Raw genomic sequence first — 18518 nt, forward strand, 5'->3', positions numbered from 1 at the left:
TCACACATTGCAGAGTAAGTGCTGGTTTAATGATACAAGATAGTTCATAATTGTCTTTCTGTCTGTCCTGTCTCAGGGGGAATCTCTCTATCACAGACCATTTTCCTTTGCTTGTCTAGCTAAAACCTTGGCTTATGCTGTGAAGGCTCAACTGTTTTCTAATGTTTTCTAAGTGGTGAATCAGCGTGCTTGCAAAAAAAAAAAAAAAAAGCCTGGCTTGAACTTTATCCACCACACACTTGCTGCAGAAGTATTACTATCCCAAACAATACAGTAATGTGAAGATTCTTATGATGCCTTCAAATGCCCCCTGATTAAAAATGTTATTGTCTGAGCCTTTGAAGAATTAAGATAGATTTACTTAATCAAAAGTAGTGCTCCGAGTAAGCAGGTCAAATCTTCACCAGGTTGACAGACTTTTTGCTGGTGACACTCATGGCACTAAGCTGTGTCTGGCAAATACGTATATTTCTGAGAATTGCAATCAACATTTGATTAAAATGCCCCCTATAAGGCCATCCCAGTGCTTGTACTCAGCTGCCACTTGCCTTCGCCTACTTAAAGAGTTTTCCTCACCACATTTTCAAGTTTCTCTTTTATTAGTCTACTCTTCATGGTAGAATATGTACTTATATAGCTTTAGTCAGAAGTTGTCCTCTGTCAGTACACATAGTTTTTTTTATTTGCCCAATCAGTCTCTCCATACACCTGCAAGTCCCCAGTAACTCTGGCAATCAATTTTTAGAAGTTCAGGCATTCTTGTTTTCAGTTTTTTGTTGAACAAAATGCCAGCAAGTGACAACCCATGCTTCACAGATGCTGTTCTGTAATTTGACTTTGCTAAATACAAATTAGGGTCTGACTCTGCAATCTTTTTCAGTAGGCATTTAATTATTTTGACACAGTTTTCCACCAACCCTATGGATTGGGAATAATGGGGGCTAGAAGTTACATGTCTAAACCCAAATTCCAATGCATACTATTTAAACTCATGCCCACTAGACTGCAGTTAGTTGTCAGACATTACTATATCACATATACCATGTCTAGCAAAAATAGAACTGACATGCACAATCACCTGTTTAGCAGTAGTATTTTCTAATAACATTTCTAGTAAGGCTATCTCAGGGAAGTTTTGCTCCTTGGGGTCATTTTTCCTGTGTCACCAACATGGACTCTTTTGCTTGACTTGGCCTGTATTTTTGCCATATATGAAATGTCCTATAACAGCTTTCTCAATATTACTGTTCATTTGAAGCCAATAGAAAATGTGTTTGTCCTTTTGTTATATTTTCTCAATTCCTAAATTGCCTGCATGTATTCTTTTGACGTAGTTTTCTGTTACGCCTTAGAGACAATCCTCCTGGAGCCTGCAAACAGAATGCCATCTAGTACTGAGGGCTCCAACTTGAGTTGCTAATAGGGAGTGGGAACATGCTGTCCTGGCCACCCTGCACTAGAAGCTTTCATCCCTTTCTGCAGGGTCTCTTCCTGAGCTGTATCTCAGGCTATCACAGTCACATTTTGTCTGAGACCAGACAGGTATTTCTTAATCAGATTGACATGTACAAATCTAGCTCTGGACTTTGCTCCACTGCACTTCTGTCAAATATTCTCTGAAGTGTCTCTGCAACCACCAAATCATTCCCAGGTTTGTATTCAATTTGCAAATCATACATTTGTAGCTGAAAAAGTCATTTGTGTGTTGTTGAGAGGACTGCTTGGCCTCTTTTAGCAATAGGTGAAACTGACCAATAACCAATTAACACTAGCCTCCCATAATTAAAGACATTAAACTTTTTACACCCATGGATTAAGGCCAAAGCCTCCATCTCTACTTGAGTATATTGATACTCAGTTTTTGTTAGCACCAGTGATGCTTAAACCACTAGTCTACAGTTTTAACCATACAGGTGTATGCTATCCTTCCCAGGGAGGGGGATAGCTCAGTGGTTTAAGCATTGGCCTGTTAAACCCAGGGTTGTGAGTTTAATCCTTCAGAGGGCCACTTAGAGATCTAGGACAAAATCAGTACTTGGTCCTGCTAGTGAAGGCAGGGGGCTGGACTTGATGACCTTTCAAGGTCCCTTCCAGTTCTAGGAGATAGGATATCTCCATTTATTTATTTAAATACTTTGGAAGCATGTGTAGACGATTTAGTTTTGTGCATACTGTCATAATGTCTCAGACCTGGGAGCTCTTTAATTAACCCCTTCAATTTATCAAACTTTTTATTAAGAGTTTCATCCCATGTCCATTGGACATCTTTGCACAATAATATCTTCAGGTTGCTGGGTCAGACAGCTAGATTAGGCACAACTTTTCCCTACATAGGTCACCATTCCAAGGAATCTTTATGCCCCTTCCTTGTTTGCTGGGACAGGCATGCGGGTCATGGCCTCATCCTTACTGTGAGCTACATGTCCACCCTGCTGTGTAACTTCTCTCCCACTTACGTTATTTCTATTACATGGAATTGAATCTTTGTTTGTTTAGCTTTTACACAGTAACTTTTGCTCTTTCCAGAGCTGCTCAAAGCCTCTGGTCATGCTCTTCTACTATTTTTTTCCAGATCAAAACATAATCTAGGTAAACCCTAATACTCTCTAAATACCATTTAAAATTTGTTGTATTTTCCTGTTGAAACATCTTGGGTGCCAAACACAACCCAAGTGACAATCTGTCTCCCAAAGAGGGTGTTAAATGTGCACAACCATGCTCTGTTTTTCTAAGAGCACCTGCCAGAACCCTTCTGATGCATCCAGCATAGAAGAATATTTGGACATCTCTTCAAAAACTTCTCCCCTAGTATATAGTGGGAAATGTTCCCTTTATACCATGTTTAATTCTTCTGGGTCTACACATAAGCAAGGTTTTGTTGTTTTTTGTACAAAGACCAATGTGTGTACCCATTTTGTTGTTCTACTACTTGCTCTCTCATTTGCAGCACAATGAGTCTATCCAGCTCCCCTTTTAGCCTCTGCCTCGGGGTGAGGGGAACTTTGCTACAGGCATGAGTTCTAGTGTGGTTGTGCTCTTTTAGCTCTACTCTGTACTCTCTTGAGAGTTTCCCTATCCCCGGGAAGATGTCCTTAAACTTATCCTCAGATGTTTTTGATCCCCTACCCGTCCGAAGGGTATAGCCCTCTTGAGGACACCAAAGGCTTTTTAACCCAGTAATGAGACTCTCTTTTCCCTAATACTGTTACACATTTTTTTTTCTGATTTGTTATTTACCTATACACTTGGGTCATGTGTGCCTTTAGTTGAGATAAACTCACTAATCTAAGCCATGAGTATCTCTTGTGGCTTTTTCTTTTAGGGCTAATAACAGTTTTTGGCAACACATTGGTTTGTGCACCAATGTCCAACTTAAAATGAATAAATGTCCCATTTGAATTCAGCTTCACCGTCCAATCATCTTCTTATGGAATGGTGTCCATTTCTCCTGTGAAAATGTTTCTCCATTGCTCCCATAAAAAATGTCTGAGTTAGAGGGACAGTCCCCAACATCACGGGCAGAGCTGATTTCCTTCATCCTCCCCATCCCTTCAGATCTGCCGGATGCCCAAGGAAAATAGTGAGGGAACATTCCAGGCACTTCCCAGAACACAGGGGCTGCATTTATGCTACGGGAAATAATCCGTATGCCTTTCACTGCCTCTTCAACTGTGCAACAGCAGACAAGTGCTGCATAATCTAGCCCTAAGAAACTAGGTGTGTTTAAAAAAATCATTGTCATAATGTATTGCGGAATGAAATTTCTTATTGATACACTTAAAGGGACATTGACCATTAATATTAATGTGCTCAGCTACAAATGTCATTCGAGAGAGACTATAATATTTAATCTTTAATGACATAAAATGTATAAGTCAGCTGTGGTCAAAACCACATACTGTAGTGAAGAAATGTAGCTTTAATTGAATCATCTTCTTTTCATGTGGGTCTGGCCATTTGCTAGTATAAAAAATAGAGGATAAGTGCTTCACCAGGCTAAAAGGTAAGAATTCTTCATGTAAAGACATTATTGTGAAATAAATAATTACATTTTTGTTTTGCAAGGGAAATATGGTTAAGATGTACATGTCTGCTTTGAAAGACTCATGTACAGATGTTTGTGATATACAATGAAGTACCACTGAAATGCTTTAGAATAGCAAACAGGAACAGGTTTATAGTTCGAGTGGTTGCAGACATGTATTCTACTCAGGTATGTGCATGCCCAGTGTGCTAAAACCAGAAAGTTTTCCACAGCAGTACCCACTGGGGCAGCACATGTGCTGCTCCTCCACATGGCCCTTCCTGAGGCCACCTGAGGGTAGTGCTACCCCAACCTATCTCTGTTCCTTCTTAGTGCTCGTGGTCTCATATGCCTACCATCCCACAGGCATATGAGGCCATGAAAGACTTGTTTTGCCTGTCTGTCCCTGATTGGCAGGGCCGGCTCTAGAATTTTTGCCACCCCGAGCAGCACAAAAAAAAAAAAAAAAAAAAAAAAAGCTGCGATCATTCTACGGTGGCAATTTGGCGGCAGGTCCTTTGCTCCCAGAGGGAGTGACGGCCCCGCCACCGAATTGCCGCCGAAAGGGCTGGACGTGCCGCCCCCCTCTTCATTGGCCGCCCCAGGAACCTGCTTGCTAGGCTGGTGCCTGGAGCCAGCCCTGCTGATTGGCCATTAGTGCAGGAGTCCACTGGACTGCTGGTAACATCTGCTGCTCCCAGGCCCTCCACTTCAGCACCGGAGCAGAGATTGCATTTTGACCAATGTTGATACCAACTAAGAGACAAACCAACAACTCTGCATTGACACTGTGTACTATACAGTTGAACTCTACATCACTACCAGGATGTCCTTTAACTCTAGCACTGGATGTGCCCTCAATTTCCATGCCTATGGCTCCAGTACTGGGACCATTTTTAGACTAGGGGATGTTCTCAGTTTATTCTTCGGAACCAGCTGTGAAATCTTTTTTGGCATTGAACCTAGATGTGAGACATTCTACGTCCTGAGAAGCATTTATGGTACCATGCACTGCACTGTCATCGGCACCAGCATTTTATTCATCTCATGGTGCTTTGGATAAATTAGAGAATCCAGTAGCCCTACCAGATTGGGAGCCTCCTGTGCCTACTGTCTATTTTGAGGGCCCTTCCAGGCCTGTATCAGAATCCTCCACTTCCTCACCTTCCCCTCTCCTAGGTGCACTAGGTCCAGGAAAGTTTTCAAACCGCCTTTGGAGGAATACCTTCAATACCGATCTTCCAGTAGAGACAGATCAGCATGGCCTGATGCTTACTGGTCACCTATGCCCTATATTCTCCTTCACTGGACTCTGTGGAATCCTTGGGTGAAGCCTAGATCCTCCAGTCACATTTTTCTCCTCACTCAAGGAGAAGGTTACTGGACCCTGCCATGACCCAGTCTCTAGAACCTCATATATTGGAGGTGCGAGCAGATGTTATCTCTCCTGACCAGTGGCTCCCACAGGATGACCCTACTGGAAGAACGAATCTTGTCTCTGGAACCTACTTTTATTTCTCTTTTTATCTTTGTCCTCCCCCATAATGACTCAATAATCCCAAGCTCCTCTGCACCAGTTCCAAAGGATTTTAAATCCTACCAAGATCTTCTTAGGAGGATAGCCTCTGCTCTTGGTATGCAAGCTGAGCTGCTGTAAGAAAATATTTGCAAGCTGTTCAGTATTCTTCAAAGGGGATAAGAAGACTAGCCCTCCCGAATAATGAAGCTTTTTTGAAGCAAGCGAAGGCCCCGTGGAATACACCAGCTTCATTTTATCCCACAGTTAAATGCATGGACTACTGTGCTCCCGCACATGGGTTTGAGTTTTTATTTGCTTCTGGTCCCAAATTCCCTGGTGGTTATGACCATCAACAAAAGATTGAAGCAAGGGAAGTTCAAAGAAGCTCCCAAAGAAAGAGAACCCAAAAGACTGGATGCATTGGATGGAAAGATTTATTCTGCCTTATCTCTCCAGATGTGTAAGGCTAACTAGCAAGTGCTGTTAACTAAGTATGACTTTCTTAATTGGAAGGCTTTGTCCAAATTCAAGGATAAACTGCCTGAATACTACAGAGAAGAGTACAAGGCTTTTATGGCAAAAGGTCATCTAGTCGCAAAAACATCACCAGTCTGTGCTGGATGTAGTGGATGGTTCTTCTAGGATTATGGCTTCCTTAGGGGCCAAAAAGAAGCTCCCCTGCAGTCTCAAGGAGGGGTATTTACTCAAGGTATTTTCTAATCCAAAGTCCAAGGGCAGTCTAAGATGCATATTGGACCTTTGGAGTCTAAACAAATATGTGAGATTTCGCATGATTTCCCTAGTATCAATCCTTCACTCTCCAGATCATAATAACTGGTTTGTTGCCCTCAGTCTCCCAGGATGCATACTTCCATGTGGCAATGCTCCCAAGTCATAGGACGTTTCTTAGATTTATGGTAGTGGGCCAACATTATCAGCAAACAGTACTTCTCTTTGGGCTGTTGTCAACCCCTCATGCATTCTCTGGAGTGGTGGATGGACTAGAACAATGTATGTGCAAGTGTTCCATTCTCCCGATCTCTCACAACTAAGACAGTTGTAACTGATGCTTCTTTGATTGGGTGGGGTATCATCTAGAGGGCTCTCTAAGCCAAGCATTTTGGAAAGAGCAGGAAGCAAAGCTTCATATCAATGTCCTTGAGCTCTGGGCAATTCACAAAGCTCACTGTGCTTTTCTCCTATTCGGTAAGGCACTTAAGAGCATGGTTAAGTCACACTGAAGTTATTTTTTGATCAGTCAGAATCTTGCACCAACAAACCATTTGAATTTTGGATTCACTAGATGATCTCTCTTTACCTCCAATGTGAATGTATAATTTTTTTAAAAGATAACTTGTTTGTGAATATTTATTTGATAAACTTAGTAGAAACTTTAAAATCTCAAAGTTCAACCTATTGTTTCTAATAACCAAAAGGTTAGAAAATCCTTGACTAATGCTATAAGGCATCCTTGTTGGGCAAGATAAAGAGATAAAACTAAAAATGTTCATACCCTATTAGATCAAGGTGATGAAGCAACTCTATCAATGTGACAGATTAAATGATGCACAGGTTATAGTCAAATGGGACTTAAGAACATTGTAAATCACATTTTTACACTATTACCAGGCTGGTTTGGACTAGTGAGTTGTGCTTGTAGGACTTCTTGTAGAATGTGAGGCAGACCTAGCTGCAGTACACACTGTAGATTAAATGTGGCCTATGGAGTTCTACGGTGCAGACATGCAGTCGGCTGCACTGTAGAACTCCATAGGCCACATTTAATCTACATGCAGTCTCTGTAACTCTCACTTGTTTTACAGATGAGAGCAGCTGCCAGCTGTTCAGTTTTGTGCAAATTAAGTACAGCATACAATCTCCTAGGAAGTTGTCAATAAACAGTTTTACGTACTTATGCTTTAAGCATGCAAATGTCATGACCATTTGTTGTGAAAGGAACATCTTGCAGGCATGAATGGACTGCACAGTAGTGGATACAAACAAATTGGACAGCATCATTGCCAGAAAGCAAGGTTAGCTCAAGTTATTACCCTGTGCTATAACACAGAGCTGACTGAAAGTGGACAGTTTCCATTTATGGAAACTCTGTGGTTTCAAATTTTGTTGGCATGAAACCAAACATTTGAACATTCTCATGAAAATTTAATTGCATTGAAATGTCCATTTTTTTTTCTGATCAGTATCTTAGTTTTTCAATTCGGGATGGGGGTATCTCTGCGTGTGTGCCCTAGGATGTGGGAGACAGAGGTTCAAGTTCCTGCTTTGTCTGATTGAATGATCTGGGATGAAAAATTCTACTCTGAATCAGGCAGAACAGGGATTTGAACCTGTCCCCTACCCCAGACCAGTGGCCTAACCAGAAAGCTATAGAGTATGAGTCTCACTGTGAAACACTTCATCCAAAACATTTCAAGCAGCTCTGTTATATTGTGTCGAATAGTACTTTTCAGTGAACAGCATTCATTTATGTGTGCAGTTGGATTGGATAATATGGCTCTAGACCTTAGTACTGGCCCAGAGAAAGCAAGCTGTAGAGACTGAATATTGCACAACTGCCTTCAGCATCTCATCAGCTAGGAAGCCCAAATAGTTAGCTGGTGTAAACTGAGTTTATGATTTTCTTGTCTATGTAATGCTGTTTAAAAGGCTACAGATGCTACAAGAAAAATCCCACATGAATACAAGATACATTTTTAGACTTGACAAGAAGAGTAAAGAGATGGATCTAGCATAGAAATTTGAAGAAAGATAATTTCTTACTGAGGGTTTTCAGCAACATTTAATGAGAGGAAAACGGGCATTAAGAAAGTGAAGAAAAGCCTGAGACATTCTAGTTTGTTCAACTTTTTGAAAACCTTGAAGCTCTGATAAAAACAAACAAACAAAACTTCCCCAATAGCATGGAATTTGAATTCATGATAAATATCCAGAATACCACATTAATCTTTACTATATTGAAAAGGAAAAGATCAAAATGAAATGAAAAGAATTAGGGATGTTATGTGATGTCTACCTATGTCTGGGTATTCCAAAACAGAAAGATAAGATAGATAAAGATCATGGCTGGGTAGAGAAACAATTCAAAATTGGATAGTAGTCGGAAGAGCAATTTACCTGTTTGCTATCAAATGAAAATTCCTGATACCTGTATGATTATACCTTAGTCATTAAGGCAAATATTTTCAAACTTGGGTTCCTAAGGTTAGGTACTTAATGCCATATTTAGGAGATTATATAAGCAGCACGGTTTTCAAAAGTACCAAGCACGCCCCACATCTCCCATTGACTTAAATAAGAGCTTTGCGGGCTCAGCACTTCTGAAATTCAGGCCACTTGCATAGACGAGTATAACATAATATGCATTTAGGTACCTAACTTCAGAATCCATTTGCAAATTTTGGCCTATACCTCTATGACTTTACTGCTTTAATTCCTAGAATCTGCAAGTCCTCTACTGCATTTTACTGCTCATTATACACATGCTCACGTAATTCTGTTGGTTTCTGCTTTCAGCACATCCTATAATGGGATACTGGCCCTTTAAGATAGTGTGAGAGTCCAAGTACTCCATTCCAGGCGTTCAGAATAATTGGAGCAGTCAATGGGAGAGAGTCCTAGGGAGCAGTTAGTGTCTGGGAGTGGAGAAGTATAGGGCCAACCCAGACTACTGTTTCATTAAGGGTATGGGGACAGGAGACTTGTTGAGTGGGCAGGATAAGGCTTCCTTCTCTCCCAGCCACCACAGACAGGTGTTTGGGGTATTAGCTCAACCTCGAAAGGATTAGAGGGGTGTTCAGGCAACTGGTTGGATGACTCAAATGAAGCCCAGTCAGGGGAAAGCTACTGGAGGGGAACCTGCTATAGGAGCTGCTTATGGAGAACCCCCAGGAGAGGAAGAATATTATTTTAAAGATTCTGGGTGGAACCTCAGAAAGAAACTGAGGCAAGGTGTGCTTTGGGATGATCCCACCTGTCTACATATCCCTGTCCTTGATGAAGAACAATACCAATGAAAGCTGTAGAAACTCCAGTCAAGATGGTGCATGTCACATTCTGTTCTGTACAAACCATTCTCTCCCTCTCTCACACAGAGGTGTGTATGTGTATGAGAGAGATCTAAGTCCACACCTTTGTCCTCTTAACCTAACAACCAGGGGTGAAATCCTGGCTCCTTTAAAACCATGGCGCCTATGCTAGATTTTAACCATGATCAGACATTCCTCTAAATGACAGAGTGGTGGCAGGAGGCAGGATCATTATGGTATCAGATGCACCCTCTCCATGTTGTAGCTTAATTGATTTGGGCTTTATGTCCTAGCCAAGGGCTTTTTGTTCATAGTCATCATGAAAAGACAGAAGAGTATACATTTTAAGTTAGAGTTTAATTTGAACTGTGCATCCACACGGGCATAAGGGTGAGTTTGAAATGGCCTTCCCCCACCTCCATCTCTCCTTTATCCCCCTAGCCAAGCTACCCAGACCTGGGGCCTGAGCATGTAGGAATAAATTGGATACAATGAATCACAGACCCAGTCAAGCTCCCCTTGCTGGACACTCACTAGGCTGCAATTTTTTGGATCCAAATATTGTACTGGATCTTATGTCCTTCTAAGCCCACTAAGTCTGAGCAGCATCCAGGGACTGCCTCTGTCTCAGCTTTCCATGAAGACTATTATTCCCATTTGGTCCTTTTCTCATCCAATCAGCCTGAGCAGTCAAATCGGCTATTTTCAGTATTTTTAGCTCCCTTCTGCTTTCCCCACCACAGAACCAGTTACTCACAAATACCATGTCTTCAATTCTCTGGACAGCTACTCACTTACAGTGTGTCCATGATGTCCTGCACAATGGTTCATAGTCTCATCTGGCCATACTCCATAACTTTATACCTTCCTTCTGTCTTCTTGAGTCATGCTTGAGCTCCGAAATATGTTACACTTGCACGTGTGCCTCTAGACTTATGGTTTAAATGAACAGAGGAAACTAACAAGATAAATAAGCAAATACAAAAGAGTAAAAAGAACACAGCGTTGGCCTGGTCACCCAAAGGGGCTTAGTTGTGAAGCTGAGTGTTGCAGCATCTCACTTTTAGGTTTCTACAAAATCACAGGAACAACACTGTGATTCACAAAGCCTGAATGAGGTGCCTTTACTCCCTGTGCAATGCATGCGGAGAGACAGGTGCCAAAGGGTGTGATGTATAAAGCCAACGCGCTAGGTGGAGGAGACGCATAAGCTAGCTAACGGGAGACACTGATGAGATAGGTACATTCCTGAGCTCCTCCCCCTCAGAAATAGGCATCTAAGTCCAGGCTGCTGGGATGCACCAATCTCTGCTAATGATCCACAAATTGGTGAAAGATAAACTCTCCTCTGCCTAAATCTCTTGCAGGACCTGATCCAATAGGCGTGCTCAGAGGCTGCCTGACTCTAAACAAACTGCCAGAAATTTTTCTGCAAAATCTTAGGTGCTGAGTGAGTTTAAGCACCTACAGGGATAGGTGGCAGCTGAGTGGGAGTTTTGTGAATGGCAGTTGTGAGTAAAAACAGCAACTACGCACCTAAGTGTTTTTGTGGGTCTGTTTTCATTTCAATAGTCCCTCTTAGTTATGCTCTATTTTTTGTCCAAGTGATTCCAGCTGTCGCTTCCATTGCAACAGGAAGGAAAATAAACAATCACAGGAAGTTAGATGCAATCATAGACAATTACAGCCACGAAGGAGACAAAAGCAGTTCAAACACTCAGATTTCACTTAAAATTGGTTGAGAAATAAACACACTTACACACAGAGAAACAAAGAAAACCTGTTGAGTTTGCCAGTCCAATATAAGAACACAGAAAAATAAGTAGAAACCAGATCAGTTTCCTTTAATATTTGGTCTCCCTCCATCACACAGGTCCTAAAACACTGCTAATTTGAAATGCAAAAAAAAATATTTAGTATTGGTTTATCCTGCACACAGTCTACTTACTGACATTAAAAATATGAAGCACCTAGATACTGGTAGCTGCCACATTTAAATGTTACTCAGTGTGATGGGATGTCTACCCCACACAGGTGTAGAAGGGGTTAATCCCAGGAATGAGCAGTGGAGATGAGTCCTCCAAGCAGCCCAGAGAACCTGCGTTGGATGCAGTCAATCAGGAAAGGGCTGCAGGGAGCAACCAATCAGGGCCCAGCAAGCTCACATAAAAGAAGCTGCTGGGCCAGAGTTCGTCAGTCATTGCCTGGAGCTTAGAGAGGGAGGAGTGGGCTCCTAGTAGGTGGATGGATGGATGGATGGATGGATGCTAGCACCAGGGACAGAACAGTTGCTAGCAGGGAATGGGAGGGAGCTCCTGGCTGGTTCCTGGGACTGATACGCTGAGACAAAGGGTGAAAAAAGATGCTGGGGCTGTGGGGAAGTAGCCCAGGAAAATGTACTGAGCAGTTGGAGGGGATGTAGCACATTACAGCATCCCTGGGTCAGGACCCAGAGTGGTGGGTGAGCCTGAGTTCCTCCATTTGCCACTGGAGGAGTGGCTTGATGAACAGACTGTGGTATACTTACTCCCTTGAAGGGGGAAAACACAGATGGTGGAGGGTTGTTGAGTCACAAAGTGGATACTGTGGTTCTGGGTCTAATGTGGGTCATCAAGAGTGATGGTGTGCAAACCACGGACAGGGATGTCAGCCTTGAGCCAATCTCTGAAGTGACCAGGAGGTCACACTTAGCAGACTCAGAAATTAGTCTTGTTTTCTACTAAAAATAGTATCTTCTGTAGAGGTCATAGACAAAACTTGAGATGGTGCTGTGCACCAGAAGTCAATAGATTTTTGATGATTAGATGTTATCTTTTTATCTCGCCCCTATTTACAATGTACAGTAACATGTAACAGTTAGTGGCAGAAATGAACGGGTGACATTTTTTTTCTTTATAGAATTCTTCCTATGAAGAAAAGAGTTGGGGAAAGAAGCCACCATTTCAGTTACCCCAAAAAGAAAAAGTATTATAGAAAATCATATAGAATTTAATAGGGGTAAAAATCGTTTAGGGTTCTCCTAATATTTAATAGGTATTTATAGAAATCACTCTGAAATTGAATAGAATAGATAATGAGATACTCTCTATAATTGTAAACTGTCCTATGACATTTAATTTAATGGAGGTCCTAGCTATAGAATTCTTGACGTTGTTTTAAAAATTCAATATATTTTCCCTTAAAGAATATCCATTTAAGAGGGAAAATGTTCTAAAAATGTAGTTTCACAGTTGCAAACGTGATGTTTTTCACCTTAAAGCAACATTAAAATAGGCTTCACACCGAAGCATAAGCAATAGTATGTATGCATTTGCAACTTGCCTGATTTATGCATCTGAAACAAGTATTTGTGCAATCTGTGGATCAGTGTGTCCTTCAGTGCCCAGTCTACATAAGAAACTAGTCTAGTATAGCCCCCAGCCACAGAGCCTGGCTCTTTAGCTCAAACTGAAGAGAGTCATGCTTTTAGCTGTGGAGGTCCCTGCTTTTGGTCGTGCTGTGTCAGCCAAGATAATGATAGTCACATTTGTACATGGCCACTTAATGTGAGAGGCATTTAAAGGTATTAGAACAGTGGTGGGCAACCTGTGGCCTGGCTGCTGCTTTCCGCAGTTCTCATTGGCTGGGAATGGTAAACTGTGGCCACTAGGAGCTGGGGGCGGCCATGCAAATGTAAACAAATGGTCTGGAGGCCCACCAGCTGATTACCCTGACAGGATGCATGTGGCCCGCAGGCCGCAGGTTACCCAGGTACCTAGTGTATGCTGATCTAGTACTATTTCAAACAGGACTAGGTTAACAGGCACTAGGTATCTTTTAGAGCTAATCAGCAGGGTCTGCATAAGGCACTTCGAGAACACTTTCGAGTGCTCTATAATTTACAGCCTCCAGTGTGCATGGCTGCACCAGGTAGACAAGTCCCAAAGAAGTCTTTCTGCAGTAGAGTAGGCTAATGATAGTAAATCGAAAGGAATGTCTAAGCAGGTGTAACAGGCTTTGGGTGGGGATGATCTGGATGAATGTGTGAATTTAGAGTCCCTCTAGGCCCAAGTCCTAATATAGCTCATAGAATGGTAACTTACAGCTTTTCTAGAAATAGGTATGTTTTAGATCTTGCAAGGGATGGTCATATAACACTTAAACATTTTTTTTTGATCATATGCCAGGATCAAGTAAAGAATGCTGATTTATCTGACCTCCCCGCTGTGATGGCTGCTCTTTAGTTAATCTGCATTCATGCCTGACTGCATATTGGATGCCGTATTTTTTACACACACAAACATTTCAAGTTATCATTAAGGGTTAACAAAATGATAGGGCAAAAAGATTTGCTGAAAATGGTCAGTAATTCTAAATCACATCAACTTTATTCACTAGAGACCAAATCCTGGAGCCCTTAAGGAGGCAAGCTCCCACTGACTTTAATGGGAATCTTGCCTTGTAGGAGATTTGGGATGGGGCCCTACTGGTTCAAGTATTTGTAGTAGTCTTTTATATATGGAGATATACCTATCTCATAGAACTGGAAGGGACCCCAAAAGGTCATCAAGTCCAGCCCCCTGCCTTCACTAGCAGGACCAAGTACTGATTTTGCCCCAGATCCCTAAGTGGCCCCCTCAAGGATTGAACTCCCAATCCTGGGTTTAGCAGGCCAATGCTCAAGCCACTGAGCTATCCCTTTTAGTTTAGGGATAGGATCTCTGTCATATGATTTAGATTTGTATTTAATTCTGCACTCCCCCGAAGTTATTGGGATTCATTGTTCTTATCCGACATGCCAAACTCACCAAAAAAAAAGGGGGGGGGGGGCTTGTTTTTGGCTTAATTGACTTGTGGGTTGTTTGTTGGCTAGTTTTTGGCTTGTAGCTTGTTGCTTCTTTTTTTTTGATCGGCTCCTGGCAAGCAGGGGCAAGGGGGTGGGGGAGAGTCAGGGGTGCACAGCAGGCCCACTATAGTCCCAGACTGCACGCTGGGGGGATCTAGTCATATAGAGTATTGGGGTTCTTAGGGGTTGGCTTGTTTTGGCCTTGTTTTGAAATGGGTTAGCTTGATTTTTGGCTTATTGTGAAAGTTGGGGTGTTTATCATGTGAAAGTTGGCAACTGTGGTTTTTATCTGTGTCCATCTCTTGTATTTGGTTTAAACTGTACCATTTAGGGTACATCTCTGTGGTAAGAAGAACAGGAGTACTTGTGGCACCTTAAAGACTAACAAATTTATTAGAGCATAAGCTTTCGTGGCTACTGCCCACTTCTCTGTGGTAAGGGTGGTGTCGATTTGTACTGCCAGACAGGAACTGTACTTCATGCTGGTCTAGGCAGATACTTGAGAGCTTCAGTTCATCAAATGGATTATTGGGGGCGGGGGGGTCTCATCATGTTCCACTCCTGGGCAGCAACTAAATCTGAGCTTAAATTTTGTGAAGCTCCTAAACACTTCAGGAATGGAAATCCTCTGCAGCTCAGCTCTAGTTTCCACTGCCATATTTTAATGTACAATTTCTACCCCATGTCATTACATATCATTTAGAATTATGCAAAACTTCAGGAACTAACTAAAACTAGAAAACATTGATGGTTTGTGGCTTTATTATGGACCCTAAATGTGGCACATTGCATCGAATTTACAAATCAGGTCTCAGTTTCTAAAAAAGTCCTATTCTCCCTGCAAGTATCAGTGAAGGATTTATTGGTTTCAAACAAAAACCACGAAATATTCAGGGGTTTTGATCCAAAACCAGAAAATCTCTGATGTTTTGAATAAATTTCAGTTTCAACTCTGATTTGTTCAAACCCGTAATCCAAAGCAAACCTCGGGTATTGCCAAATTATACTTACCGGAGTAAACAATAAAAATGGTTCACCAAGCCTTATTTATATTGAAACTTACAGGTTTTGTGTAGACTTAATAATGTTACCTTGAAAATTTGCAAGGTTACTTTAAAAGTAATTACCAGATAATTCAGACAGCATGTTTCCCTACTCTTTTATCCCCGATGCCCTTATCTCATGCAGCATCTTTAATTAGAACAAGCTAGCCATTGGGATCCTTTCCTAAAACTGCTGCTACTTCTCTTATTTTTAGAGATGTCACACAATTCAAAAGCTGATATAGTAAATACAGCCTTAAGGCTGTATGTTGCAGTGTGTGCTCTCACTCACACACATACACCCGTGGAAAAAAAATTGATACTATCTTCATTGTTCACACACAGGTTTTTTTATTTGTTTTTGTTTTTTTTTAATACAAATTAGCTTTGGGTCCAAGAGGTTTTTAGCTGCTTACATAAATGAATGTGGAAAATGTTGGAGAAATAATATGAAAGGAGTTAGATCTCCTATTCATCTCTTTATCCACAGCACAAAGAAAAGAAACTTGTTACTAATTATACCTTGACCTAGCTATATAGCTGCTGGACTAGTACTTTTTGTATTTCTCTCAGCAGTTGTCCTTGAAAATTCAACACCTCCTTCATTTGCCTTTCTCTTTAAACAAAAGTTGGACAATTGTAATCATGGGGGAAAATATAGGATGCCGTATCCTACAATTACATTAAATAAAATTTCCCTATTCCAAAAGAAAATGGGTAAAATCTATCTTTATGGGGAAGGAAAATACAAAAAGTGGCAGGCAGATGTTGGCTGCCTGCCAATGACAGATAAAGCACTCTTTCTAAAGAACCATTTTGTACAGCTTTTAAAATTTAGAGTCTTCCTGGTGCCTGCGGTGAAAATTATGTGAATGTTCATTATTTGATAAATTCAAATGGTATTTCATCATTTTAGTGGGAATAGTGGGTTATTGTTCAGTTACTAATGACCTAGAGTATTAAAACTAATAATTGTCAGAGCTTTAATCCCTTGGATTAATTTAACTGAATTCTTTTCAGAAGGCTAGCACAGTTTTTTTGTTTGTTTGTTTTTAAAGCAGGTGTTTATAGAGACAAAACAGACCAGATTGAGGGTGAGGCGGGGAATCCCAATGTCGGGGGAACATAAATACAAAAATGAATACAGCACTGATTGTAGTTTCAACTCTGATTCCCAAAGGCAGAGTTATTTTATAAAACAACTGAGAGCCCAACATAAAGAATTTTCAGGTTTAAATTATTATTATTGCAGAATTTGTTCACTGGATGATGATGATGCCATTTTTTTCAGTCACACATCAGAGACACATACATAGAAATGCCAGATTCGATAAGCTGACACTAAGCAATGCTTTTCTTAATCATCACTAAAATGATTTCTTACTGTTCAACTCTTAGAGTTAACATGATCCAAATCCCCTTTTTCAAGAATTTTAATAGGAACTTAAAGCTCTCTGTCACTTAAAGGAAAGTCTAGGGACCCATTCATCTTTGTTTGCTGTGTGCAAATCCCATTGACTTCAACAAGAGCTGTACATGTGCAACTGATGAGATGATTGTGCTCCAAGGAGAGTTATTAAATAACATACCACAATGGCCAGAAACACTGATCTAATCTCTCTGTGCTCAGCCCTTTTTAAGTAGAAGTCTTGACAATATGCTGAGTGAATTAGTGCCTCCAATCTGATTTGAATCGAAATATCTGTACATCTTGATCAGATAGAGCTGGACTGGTCAGATATTTTAAAGTCCAACAGGTAGCATAAAAGATTCTAGTTAGACGTATTTAAGTGAGGCTGGAGCAGCTATGCTCCTCCCTGACAGTATTGGTATGACAGCTGTAACAATCTGGTATTCTGAAAGTTTCCGATAAATCCTAGAAGTTTAGGTTCTTAAGCAAATCTCATCTGAACTGTGAGGGTTTGCAAAAATGTTACCTTTTTTCCAAGAAGATTGTGCTCAATGTCCATTGCCATTCCTACCAATGTACCCTATATTCAGACACAACCCCCTTCTCAACATCAGCTCCCAACCCCTTCCCCTCACCAACTTTTCTTCCTGTTTTGTTCCTATGATATGATGATGTTCCTGGAACGTGGTACCCCACACTTGTGTGGACCTCCTGTAAAGACAGTAGGACTCCACAATGGCACAGAGAGTCATCTGAGCAGAGCAGTTTGCAGAATCAAAACTGACTGACTGATCTGGAGTAACTGTACTGAAGTCTGGAATTACTGTTTTTATGGTCTTGTACCTGAGAGCAGACCTTGGATCTTGTATTCAAATTAATCAGTCCATCACAGTGTGTATCAAGTAGTTCTTGTTTTTTAACTAGCTTCACCCTCTGTTGTGACATATCTGTTTAATTCTCCCTAAGCAGAAAGTGGTTTAGACTCATAGACTTTAAGGTCAGAAGGGACCATTATGATCTTCTAGTATGACTCCTGCACAACACAGGCCACAGAATCTCACCCACCCACTTCTATAACAAACCCCTGACCTATGTCTGAGCTACTGAAGTCCTCAACTTGTGGTTTAAAGACTTCAAGGTGCACAGTTAGTCTGTATCTACAAAAACAACAAGGAGTCTGGTGGCACCTTAAAGACTAACAGATTTATTTGGGCATAAGCTTTCGTGAGTAAAAACCTCACTTCTTCGGATGCATAGAGTGCACTATGCACTAAAAATAAGAGAAGTAGCAGCAGTTTTAGGAAAGGATCCCAATGGCTAGCTTGTTCTAATTAAAGATGCTGCATGAAAGCTTATGCCCAAATAAATCTGTTAGTCTTTAAGGTGCCACCAGACTCCTTGTTGTTTTTTCAAGGTGCAGAGAATCCTCCAGCAAGTGACCCGTGCCCCACGCTTCAGAGGAAGGAGAAACCCCCCCAGGGCCTCGGCCAATCTGCCCTGGAGGAAAATTCCTTCCCGACCCCAAATATGGCGATCAGCTAAACCCTGAGCATGTGGGCAAGACTCACCAGCCAGACACCCAGGAAAGAATTCTCTGTAGTAACTCAGATCCCACCCTATCTAGTGTTACATCACAAGCCATTGGGCATA

Source organism: Malaclemys terrapin, chromosome 2 (genome assembly GCF_027887155.1).
Source record: "Malaclemys terrapin pileata isolate rMalTer1 chromosome 2, rMalTer1.hap1, whole genome shotgun sequence".
Taxonomy (NCBI): Eukaryota; Metazoa; Chordata; order Testudines; family Emydidae; genus Malaclemys; species Malaclemys terrapin.